Genomic DNA, 13,069 nt, shown 5'->3' on the forward strand with positions numbered 1-13,069 from the left:
GTGCCACTAAATCATTTGTATCTAGGTTTCACCGGATTTGTAAAGCTGTGAAGATTACTGATCTTTGTATAACAGAGTAAAAGCTGTCACATACAGATTACAAATCTATTTGCTCAGCATTCTATCCTGTCCTTACAACCAATCAATATAAAAAAGTTCAAGTCAGAGTGAGACCACTGTAAGTTGATGGTAGGGTAACCTTGGATTACTTATCACTATCAAGTTTAAATGTGGGACATCACCCTTGGACATCACTGCAACCAGTTAAATATTGACTTCCCTCTATCCCTTAAGACTTGACCTCACTAAAGCCAAATGTCTCCTCCTTAAGTAACTGAGGCACAGCTCTAAAGATGTTTCCTTTTATTCAATACCTGTTTGTGGGCATAAACATCATTGGAAAAGAAGCATATTTGCACGGAGACAGCACATGTTAATGCCACCACCCTGGCCTGACACAGAGATAACAAGGAGGAACTGCATCCACAGCCACCCAATCCTCAATGTGCTATTCCAGGGGAAAGCAGAGAACAGTTCTTTGGTAATAGGTCTGTGGAGAGACTCCTGGTTCCACGGTCAAGGCTTCATCTAGTTCTATCTAGTGAGGAGGAGTGGGAAGGACACCAACACTGTGTATGGGCTCCATCGCCCAGGACACCTGCCATCCATCCGCTCACTACCATAGGAGGAAACTCACAAACACCAGGATACTAAAAGGTTTATTCAGACCACCATTCTGAATTTACTTTTAACACTTCTATTTTCTCTCAGGAATGGAGAGAAAATAGAAGTGTCAAAAGTAAAACTTGATTATCTTTCTAAACTTTCTTCCAAAATAACCACAAAAACACACGAGGCATTAAAAGAATCAAATGGACTTGACTTACACAAACACACTTCAGGCTATGAGAAAACACAAAATACAATAATGGTCATTGATAAAACACCTTTTCCCATTTACCAGTGGGGTTGGTAAGAGATCCAACTTCTCGCATCAAATTCACCAAGGGAACATCAAGCAGAGAAGGATGTTCCGCTGTCCACACACAGCAGAGTTCTTTAGAATGAGCTCCTGGCCACAAGGCATACCCAAAACAAAGACGACGCTGGGAGTGAGGCAGAGCTGACTGTGCTACAGCAGCAGCGATTTTCTGGGGTAAAAACAGAGGTCTGTAGAGGAAAGTGTGCGAGACATGCCAGAGCCAGAGAAGTCTTTTCCCACCTATGAAATACAGCCGGCCACCATGCTTTCAGCCTGCCACAGGATCCAAGAAGCACTTCCCACTACAGGAAAGGTCTCAGAAGTCACCCACCCAGGGTCTAACTTCTTTGTGTGTGAAATGTCAGTGATAACATCTGTTCTACAAGGCTGGTGTGAGAATTTCAAGAGACACCGGGCTTCAAGGATATAGGTGCCTAACATATCACGTCCTCAATAAATGATTGCAAATTTTATAGATCAGGCCACTGCACCATCTAAGACACCATAGCCTGGGCTGATTCTCCAATACATCCCTAATCTGAAAATCTGAAACCTGAAATGTTCCAAAGTCTGAAACTTTCTGAGTGCTGCCAAGACACCACAAGAGGAAAATTCCATACCTGACCTTGTGTGACACATCACAGTCAACGTACAGTCAAAACTTTGTTTCACGCACAAAATTATTTTAAATAATGTATAAAATTACCTTCAGGCTATGTGTAGCAGGTATACGTAAAACATAAATAAACTTCATGTATAGACTTGGGTCCCATCCCAAAGACATCTCATTATGTATATGTAAATATTCCAAAATCTGGAAAAAAAAATGAAATCTGAAGCACTTCTGGACCCAAGCAGTCTGGAAAAGGAATGCCCAAGCTGTAGTAATCACGAGCTTTCTTTGGCCAATGGCACTTGCTGAGCCCTGTGCAGCGTGCCTAGAGATCAACCTGTCCTGACCAAGGAGGGTGAGCTGTGAAAGCAAGACCTCCAGAAACAAAGCGGGCTCCTGAGAGAGGCAATGGGGTGACTGAGAACCTAGAAGAACTGGAGGCTAGATTCAAGACAGCTGCTGCGATATAAAAGGGAAATCCATTTAAACATACTCCACTAAGGGGCAAAAGGGTGAGGACTTCAGGCTCTGAGGATTAGAATCCCACTCTACAACTAGGTTCCGATGGGAACGGCATCTATTTAATCATAATACAGGAAACACCACTTGTTGATTTTTAACATTCAGAATCCAAAGATAAAATCATGGAAGGTTTTACTGAGTAGAGACAGGGTTTCGCCATGTTGGCCAGCCTGGTCTCAAACTCCTGACCTCAGGTGATCCTGCTGCCTTGGCCTCCCAAAGTGCTGAGATTACAGGCATAAGCCACTGCACCCAGCCTTATAATTAAAATGTTAAAATACATTAACAAATAAAAATTGTAGAACATGCGATAACGTGTCATTTTTAAATATGTATTATCATAGAATGACTAAATCAAGCTATGTTAACATATGTATTACCTCACATATTTTTTGTGACAAGAACACTTTAAATCTACTCTTAGCAATTTTCAAGAATACATTATTAATAGTCAACATGCTGTGCAATAGATCTCTTGAACTTACTCTATCTAACTGAAATTTTGTATCCTTTGAACAACATCTCCCCAGCACTGGTAACCACCTCTACTTTTCTGAGTTCAACTTTTTTAGATTCCACATGTAACTAAGAACGTGGGTATTTGTCTTTCTATGCCTACCTTATTTCACTTAAGGTAATGCTCTCCAGGTTCATCCACACTGTTACAAATGACAATCTCCTTTAAGGCTGAATAGTATTTCATTGTGTATGTATACCACATTTTCCTTATGTATTCATCCACTGATGGACACTTACGATGATTCCATATCCTAGCTACTGTGAACAGTGCTGCAGTGAACATGGGAGTGCAGACATCTCCTCAACATGTAGGGTTACCGGATCATATGGAAGTTCTATTTTTAGTTTTTTGAGAAGTCTCTAATCTGTTTTCCATTATGACCCTATTAACTTACATTCTTTCCAGTGATATACAAGCATTCCCTTTTCTCCACATCCTCACCAACACTCGTTATCTTTCATCTTCTTTTTTTTATTGAGATGGAGTCTGCACCCAGGCTGGAGTGCAATGGCGCAATCTCAGCTCACTGCAACCTCTACCTCCCAGGTTCAAGCAATTCTCCTGCCTCAGCCTCCCAAGTAGCTGGAATTACAGGCGCCCACCACTACGCCTGGCTAATTTTTGTATTTTTAGTAGAGATGGGGTTTCACCATGTGGCCAGGCTGGTCTCAAACTCCTGACCTCAAGTGATCCCCACCTCAGCCTCCCAGAGTGCTGGGATTACAGGCGTGAGCCACCTCACCCAGCCCATCTTTCACTGTTTTGATGATAGCCATCCTAACAAGTGTGACATACTATCTCACTGTGGTTTTAATTTTCATTTCCCTGATGATTCGTGATGTTGAGTATTTTTTCATATACCTGTTGGCCATTGTGTATCTTCTTTTGAGAAATGTCTATTCAGATTCTTTGCTCATTTTTTAATAGTATTTGTTTTCTTACTATTGTTTGAGTTCCTCATATATTCTGCATAGTAACCCCTTATCAGATGCATGATTTACAAACATTTTTTCCCATTCTCAGGTTGTCTCCTCACTCTTGATTGTTTCCTAAGCTTTGCAGAAGTTTTTTAGTTTGGTGTAATCCCATTTGTCTATTTCTCTTTTCATTGCCTGTACTTTTGTGTTTACATCCAAAAAAACTCCTTGCCCAGACCAATGTCACAGAGCTTTTCCCGTATGTTTTCTTTTAATAGTTTTACTGTTTCAGGTCTTATATTGATGTCTTTCACCCATTTTGAGTTGATTTTTGTATATGATGTGAGATATGGTCTAATTTCATTTTTTTGTATGTGGATATCCAGTTGTCCCAATACTACTTATTGAAGAGACTGCCCTTTCCCCACTGTGTGTTCTTGGCACCTTTGTCAAAACTCAATTGAGGTGGGCATGGTGGCTACATCTGTAATCCCAGCACTTTGAGAGGCTGACATGGGAGGCTCACTTGAGCCTAGGAGTTTGAAACCAGCCTCGGCAACATAGGGAGACCTTGTCTCTCCAAAAATTTAAAAATCAGCTGGGCATCGTGGCACATGCCTGTAGTACTAGCTACTCAGGAGGCCAAAGTGAAAGGATCACTTGTGCCTAAGAGGTCAATGCTGCAGTGAGTCGTGATCTCACCACAGCACTCCAGCCTGGGTGTCAGACAGAGATCCTGTCTCAGAAACAAAACCAAACAAACAAACAAGTAACAACAGTAACAATCAATTGACCATAACTGTGGATTTATTTCTGGGCTCTCTATTCTGTTCCACTGGTCTATGTGTCTGTTTTTATACCAGTACCCATGCTGTTTCGATTACTACTGCTTTGTAGCATATTTTGAGGTCAGGTAGTAAAATGCCTCCAGCCTTGTTCTTTTCGCTCTAGATTGCTTTGGCTATTCAGGGTCTTTTGTGGTTTCATACAGATGTTTCTTATTTTTAGCCATTTGCATACAATATTTTGACTTAAATTTTTTAAATAAAAGATCCTCCATAAGACCATTGTTTAGATCACAGCAGTAGGATTTTCCTCAACGTTTATCAGGCTTTATAGTGGTGTGTTGACAGCACTGCAGCTGGCCTTACATGTGTTTATTTTAATCTTAGTAAAGTCATGTTTACACTCTATAAGTAGTACACTAGTTATTTTATGGATTTGGAAAGCTGTCCAATTCTCATTTATTGTAAACAGAATAGAATGGCCATTTTAGATCTTCACAGTATGGAATTTCGCAGCTAAAAAAGAAACGTGATTGCTTTTAAAGGTTCAAGTTCTACAAAAAATTACTCAATTGCAGATAAATGTATTCTAGAGTCATCAAGTCCATGAAATCCAATCAATTCTTACATAGAAGAGTCTCAAATCTTGAGTTCTCCAGGCGGGCTTAACATGGAAAGAAATTAACTGATGAACATAATTAGCCAAAAAATGTAAGGAAACAGCATATCCTATTATACCATGGATTAGTAAGTTTAATTATGAAAAGTAGCCTGGAATTTTTTTTTTTTTTTTTTTTTTTTGGTGACAAGAGTCTTGCTCTGTCGCCCAGGCTGGAGAACAGTGGCGGGATCTTGGCTCACTGCAACCTCTGCCTCCCAGGTTCAAGTGATTCTCCTGCCTCAGCCTCCTGAGTAGCTGGGATTACAGGCACCCACCACTACATCCGGCTAGTTTTGGTATTTTTAGTAGAGATGGGGTTTCACCATGTTAGGCTGGTCTCGAACTCCTGACCTAAGGTGATCCGCCCACCTCGGCCTCCCGAAGTGCTGGGATTACAGGCATGAGCCACCGCATCTGGCCTAGCCTGGAAATTGTTATTGTTGTTCTGAAACATTTACTAAGCACAAACAGCAGAGTGAGGAGCCCAGCCTAGGTCCAGGAATCTTGATTGACAGTGCCAAGGAGGATTCTCAGTCACTCAGGGAGCCTATAGGTGGGAGAGCAAGTGATGCCTGCAGTCATCAAGAAGCATAATCTAAAGAATCAGCTAATGGAGGGTGGCAGGAAGACAAAAGTGCATAACAGGTTACATTTTTAATGAAGTAAAGGAAGCATAGACCAACTTCTCTTCACTGACATCAGAGCCCTTAAGTGACTGGTACAGAATGACAAAGAGCTGCAAAGATCCTCCTTTGAATTTCACAGATTCAACAATTCTCCCTAAACAGCAGTGGGAACTAAAAATTCCCTGAGAGCCAAAAACAGTAGTTTTCATTGAAAATAGATTTTAAAATATTTTTCTTACAAGCCTTCAGGGAACACAGAGGTAAGGTCAGAATATTGCATTTAATCTCAAATTCAGAATATATCACAAGTCATTACATAAAATGCTAAAAAAATCATTTATCATTCCCCCACCCCATCTATCAATCTCTCTTTTCTCACATGCACACACATCCATGCATGCATGTAACTCTTTAAAGCATCATGTTTATTCCTGCAAAGCATGGCAGTCTCAAATTCTCAATTGCTCATCTCTACAAGATCTCATCCAGAATGTCTTAGCCTTATGAAAGGCTCAAGAACATGACTGATTGGTTACATTGTTCATTCATTAACTTTTATTCAGACTTGGACTGGTCCAGATCACTGAAAGCAATTCTCCTTCCTCTGATTCATGTCAAAATAAAAGCTCCTGCTGGCATTTACTCATGACTTTATATACTTTCAGACATGTTAGGACTTCAGGTAACCCTCATATTCCTATACATTTAAGACAAATGTTTCTGTTGTTGTTCAATACAGCTTTTCCCAAAAAGGAAAGAGAATAAATTCCCGGGTAGAGGAAACCCATGTGAAGCATACCAATTAGGCAGTAAACCAACAGTTGACAGAACAGAAAACAACTAGGTAAGTCTGTCAAATTTCATTTAGGTTTCCCAGAAAATCAGAATGTTAAGACAAATGAAAGCCAGAAATGACTAAGGGAGAGTTCCAAAGGACTGAACCACCATATTCCAATCAACGCAGAGCACACGTAACTTCTCAGGACTCTCAGAAGCAGCTAGGATTGTGCAGGCTTCTTGGAATAGGTATTGCCGCTCTTCTCCACATTATTTTGCTGTGCTAAATAATTCAGTCCTTTATTCCCTCTGTCTTCCTCCCACCCTCATCCTCACACATATCCCCAATACCCCCAAGCAGAAGTAAACAGAAAGCAGTTTTCCATTTCCCACAGAAGACAGCTTAAGAATCCACCTGGAACACTCCTTCCAGATCTGAAGTCTTGGGAAAGGCTTCGATCTGATGTGTTTCCTGTCCACTGTGCCCCAGGTCTTTCAGCCAGATCAGACCACTCAGCACCCTCTGTGGGTCCTCAAAGGACAATGTCCACCCCTGGATTCTCAGATGGTCCTCTGGGCAGGCAAGCTCTGCTCCATCCTGAGCACACCTGATTCCATTGTCATCAGCTCAGAACTCTGGGCTGTGCCCTGGACCTCCACACCCAGCCTGGAGCTTCTCACACCCAAGGTGTGCACTGGTCTCTTTGGAGTCTGGTATTCCACTCGCCTCACCCCTGGCTCTCAGCATCCCCACATCCCAGGCAGACACATATCTGTCAGATCACACCTGGCCAGAGGCTGCCTCACAATGGTTGAAAGGAAGGAGTCTGCACACTTCCATCAGGTTACTTAAAACTGTCCATTGTTGTCTTTACCTTGACCATGGTGTGACTCAAAGCTAAACTGGATGTTCTCATAAATGGGCCATTTTTACTCAAGGTTCCCAACAGAATCCCTTCTGTTTGGCCCTCTGACCTCTCCAGTCTGACCATGCTAGCGATCACAGCATTTTCTGGAAACAGGCAATGTACAAGTAAAGTAGCTTTCTCTCCTGCTTCAGAGGAATGATACAGTCTTAGAGACAGAAGGGCCCTCAGCAGTCATGTGCCCCAGTATTTCCCAAACACCAGTTCTCAGACCAATTTTGGTTAGTCTGTCACTGCTAGTCACTGCACTACAGAAAAACAAGGAAGACATAGGAAATAAACAGCACTTTCATAATGCCAAATATGTACAATCTAAGGACAAATTTAGGAATAATCCTATTCTTTTAGTATTATTTTCTCTTCAGCGAAATTATGTTAGTAGATGGTACTAATTATTTTGTAAAAATAAACCTTTGATTATTAAAAATTCCACACACAAAATACAAAGAACAGTATGTAAATATATAGTGAACCCTCATTACTTATCCAGCTTTAATCATCAACTTTCTTTATATACAGCCAAAAAAAATTAGAAATAGGTCCTGAAATCGTTTTTCCTATTCCACAAAATTTGAAAGTATAGACATGACCAGGTTAGGCCAATTTACACCTGAAGAGAAGGACACCAAGATTAACTAACCTGTCCCAAGTTCTGCAGCTGGTCAGGAACAGAACTGATACATCTGGGGTGTGCCACGATACAGCTTCTGAGTAAGAGCATCAACTAAGACTGGCAGAAGAACCCTGTGTCTCTGCCCAGGATACTTCATACACACTACTTGGGATCATACAACTCTCCCAGGACAACCAAAGAAGGAAAACAACAATCTACAACCAAAGTTTACTTTATCTCATGCTAGACAATTGTTTCCCAACCATGGAGGGCTCCAGGAACTACCAGCCAGTTTCAGTTCAAAGACTACTGGAGATATCAATGACAGACTAGATAAAGAAAATGTGGTACATATACACCATGGAATACAATGCAGCCATAAAAAAGAACAAGATCATATCCTTTGCAGGAACACGGATGGGGCTGGAGGCCATTATTCTCAGCAAACTAATGCAGAAAACCAAATACTGCATATTCTCACTTATAAATGTGAGCTAAATGATGAGAACACACAGAAACAAAGGGGAAGAGAGAAGAACAACACACACTGGGGCCTACTGGGGCGTGGAGGGTGGGAAGAGGGAGAGGATCAGGAAAAATAACTAATGGACACTAGACTTAATAGCTGGGTGATGAAATAATCTGTACAACGAACTCCCATGACACAAGTTTACCTACGAAACAAACCTGCATGTGTACCCCGAACTTAAAATAAAAGTTAAAAAAAAAAAAGACAAAAAGACCACTAGAAGTTTCTGCATTAATTCCTTACCCAGCACCTACCCCCTCAAACCACCCTAAGAGAAGATTTATGAAGCAAACCAGGGTGAATGAATGAGAATTCACACTATAAGGTCCAATATGATTTTAAAAAAAAAAAAAAAAAAAAAAAAAAACGCTACTTAGCTCCTCCTCTAGGCCCCTATCATCACCTCACCAAAGTACCACGAGGAAAAATCAGACAGGAATGGGAATATTAGGACCGGGCACTCTATACACCTGCCTCGCAGAACCACAGGAAGATCAAATGAGACAGCATAACAGACAGCAGTTTTAACATTTTATAAAACTATACCAATGCAGGGGGTTGGCCAATTGATGAGAATAAAGTATCTTTGCTAAAGGACTTACCTTAAATTCTCAGTTTCTATTAAGAGTGGATTTCCCTGAATATATCCTGAAGCATGTGAGAAGCCTCCTGCAGCACCTAAAATAATAATAAAAATCATCAGAATCAAGTAATGTTTTTGAAAAAGAATCTCAATCTATACATCTGGTCATTTCCCCCACACTAAGCATGAAAGGAAATAACTCAGGAAACAATGAATTTCCGCCACAACACGTGGGATGGGAATTTTCTTTACCCACAGGGAATTCAGGTCCCAAGACACTTATTTTGAAGACCAAAATCATGTTACTGCTGGCAAAGAGACAAAACACATTTTCTTCTTGTGGTAGGAATGCTTTAATGGCTTTGAATTTAAACAAAAACCAAATACAGACACATCCACCTCCCTCAAGGTCGGAAACAAAAATCTCAGGCACTGCACTCTGCTTCTTTTTAAAATTAGTTTACACGAGGCGCTCTTGTCTTCTTTTTTTTCCTATTTAGTTCCTCTAACACATCTGTGAAGTGGTCCCTTCTTGATTTTGCTGTTCCCATGTGGCTCCTGGTTCTCTAAGGCACTGGGAACTTGCTCTGTGGAAACCCAATTTGAAGCAGAGAAGCGCTATAAGCAATTGTAGAAATCAACAAAATGGCCTAGCCACAGTTAACGAACAGGCGCCTGCGTGAGAACATGCACACGTATCTACGAAACAGAATAAACATCCAGATACAGAACGAAGGATTCATATGAAACAGTCCCAAGTACGTGCAATCAAATCTGGGTGTACGGCAGACTAGTTAACAAACGGTGTTCGTTAGCATTTAAGAGAAGAAAACTCTACATCTCTCTCTCCCTACCTATGGAACAATAAACTCAAAATAAAAGGTTCCTTTTTTTATTTTATTTTATTTTATTTATTTTTTTTTTTTTTGAGACGGAGTCTCGCTCTGTCGCCCAGGCTGGAGTGCAGCGGCGCGATCTCTGCTCACTGCAAGCTCCATCGCCTCCCGGGTTCACGCCATTCTCCTGCCTCAGCCTCCCTAGAAGCTGGGACTACAGGCGCCCGCCACCACACCTGGCTAATTTTTTTGTATTTTCAGTAGAGACGGGGTTTCACTGTGTTCGCCAGGATGGTCTCCATCTCCTGACCTTGTGATCCGCCCGCCTCGGCCTCCCAAAGTGCTGGGACTACAGGCGTGAGCCACCACACCCGGCCTTATTTTATTTTTTGACAAAAGTATCGTTTTTAAAATTTCTGTTCTCTTTTTGCCATTCAAAAATTTTAGATTAAAAAAATTGTTACTAGCTACATGTCGCAGTCCTTTATACTTCCATATTGTGGTGTCATTCTTAAAAAGGCCTTTCCTATCTCATATATATATGATATATATATATATTTATATCATATATATACAAATATATATATATATATTTTTTAAGACAGAGTCTCCCTCTTATTGCCCAGGCTGGAATGAAATTGCACAATCTCAGCTCACTGTAACCTCTGCCTCACAGGTTCAAGCAATTCTCCTGCTTCAGCCTCCTGAGTAGCTAGGGTTACAGGCGTCCATCACCACACCCAGCTAATTTTTGTATTTTTAGTAGAGACGGGGTTTTACTATGTTGGCCAGGCTGGTCTCGAACTCCTGACCTCAGGTGATCCATCCACCTGGTTCTCCCAAAGTGCTGGGATTACACACGTGAGCCACTGCACCCGTATTTCTTTATAGTAACAAAAACAGACTAAGATAGTCTTAAAAATAAACAAGAAAATTAATACTCCCTTCAAAATGGATAAAGAAAATTAAATTTTTCATAAGAGTCTTAAAAAATATAACAGCAAGAAACATACGAAAATATAACAACTATACTAACAATAAAAATATGTAATTTTAGGCCAGACGCAGTGGCTCATGCCTGTAATCCCAGCACTTTTGGGAGGCCAAGGCTGGCGGATCATGAGGTCAGGATATCGAGACCAGCTAACACACTGAAACCCCATCTCTACTAAAAATACAAAAAATTAGCCGGGTGTGGTGGCGGGCGCCTGTAGTCCCAGCTACTTGGGAGGCTGAGGCAGGAGAATAGCATGAACCCAGGAGGTGGAGCTTGCAGTAAACTGAGATCACGCCACTGCACTCCAGCCTGGGTGGCAGAGCAAGACTCCGTCTCAAAAAAAAAAAAAAAAAGTAATGTAAGAAAATGAAGACCTTATTTGTACCTATCAGACTGGTAAAGATGACAAAGACCAACAACAAATAGCCAATGATATGGGCAGTTTCATGAAGGGAATATAAATTGGAAACGTCATTCTGTAGCCACCTGGGAGATTATATCAGCATATAAGTTGGCATGCCCTTTGATCCAGCAATCGTACTTCTAAGAATTACTCAAGGTAGATAATTAGGGAAGAAGAGAGATGGATACACATGGCCTTGTTTGTAATTATGAAGGGAGGAGGATAAATGCCCCTAAAGGCCCACAGATATGAGGCATGCTGAGTGAGCCACATAGACATTGAAAACAATTTTGGAGATCTATATTTATTGATATGAAAAGATATCCATTATATACTTCTGAGTGAATAAAATAGGTAAATGACCACATGTAGTATGATTCATTTGAGTGTGTGTATTCTTGGATGTCCAGAGAGATGTCTAGAAGGATGTTTATCAAAATAGTTATGATTCTGGTTATCAAAATGTTAGATGATTTTTACTTCTTATGCTGTTTGAATTTCATAAAATGAACAATCATTATTTTTCTAAATACAATGGAGCTACTTAACTTTTAAAATCTCACGTTGAAGTTAAGGAATATACAACATCAATGTCCACTCTCCTTCTCTATCAATTTTTCCTCCCTGACTTTACTGACATTCGTGCACACATGTGCTCTTAGTGAACACTGGGTAGAGAGTTAACCTTCCTCGAATCAGCTCCCATTCATTCCCGAGGGCCATGTCACCCCTGCCTTTGGGTCCCTAAGATAGTCTATAGCCCTGTTATAATCTCCCTTTCACTTATGCTAGATAGAGTGAGTGTGTTACTGTAACCAACAGAATCCCATCTAATGCAGTGCTTCTTTTTCCTTTCCATTTCATCTTCTCAATCATTGCACACCATCTGAAAACAGAATAATCCTGTAGTCATATGAGTGAAGATTTACCACACAAGTTCAACTAATGTTTATGTACCACAGCTAAAGTAACTGAAGAAGCTCAAAGCTGCTATGAAAACAGGCAAAAAACTATTTCAAGAGGCAGGTAGATTCATTCCTGACTAACAAGGGAATTGATGAAGAGATTTTCTGAAGAAGAATAAAAACAAAGGAGACTAATTGTACAGATGGGCCGTTCCTTGTGGTTAAAATACTTTCCATTATGTGTAACCACTTCACAGATTTATTTTTATTGGGTTATATTTATATATGAAATAATTTTTTCTATGGAGATTATAAAATACAGAAATGTATCCCCATAATGGGCCCAAAATGTTTACTTTATCTCCAGCAAACAAATTTATTCTTCTCATTTTCCTTTATTTGTAAAAGTTCAGGAGTCCCATGTAATACATGTATCTTCATAATGGCATAATTATAAACTTGGCTAAAAAGTCATAACTCCTTGTAGATACACAAATCTTTTTATAGGTATGTTGGATATAAAGTACAAATCTAATTAACCCCCTTCATCTGCTGGCAGCTTCTTCTTCCCCACACAATTTTCCTAGAAGTTAGACAAAGGACAAGAACCACTCTCCAATTTCAGAGATGAGCAGTCATGAGACTTAACATAGATTAAGTATCTGTGACTCCAAAGCACAATACACCCCCCACCCCACCCCCAACACACGGGCCACCCAATGTGAACTGCTGGCCTCTCTGATCTGACCCCCTTTAGTGTTAAACAAGTCCACATTTGCGACAGAGATGCATGAGGATTTATGAGACAAAACGCATTTAGGGAAAGCAACAGCACAGCAGTTAAGAGGAAGGTGTCCAATCCTGGTTGGATCAT

The 13,069-nt window shown here is 40.5% G+C and overlaps 1 protein-coding gene across 9 annotated transcripts in view; it reads right to left on the bottom strand.

Annotated features, from left to right (window-relative positions):
- The window catches only part of LOC105489073 (talin 2), a 452,478-nt gene that overhangs the window by 240,153 nt on the left and 199,256 nt on the right, over positions 1 to 13,069 (bottom strand). For all 9 annotated transcript variants that reach the window (XM_011753725.3, XM_011753706.3, XM_011753714.3 and 6 more), the window contains one exon: positions 9,074 to 9,149. The gene's annotated coding sequence lies outside the window, so the exon portion shown is untranslated. The remainder of the gene's footprint in view (positions 1 to 9,073; positions 9,150 to 13,069) is intronic.

Source organism: Macaca nemestrina, chromosome 7, assembly GCF_043159975.1.
Source record: "Macaca nemestrina isolate mMacNem1 chromosome 7, mMacNem.hap1, whole genome shotgun sequence".
NCBI classification, from domain to species: Eukaryota; Metazoa; Chordata; class Mammalia; order Primates; family Cercopithecidae; genus Macaca; species Macaca nemestrina.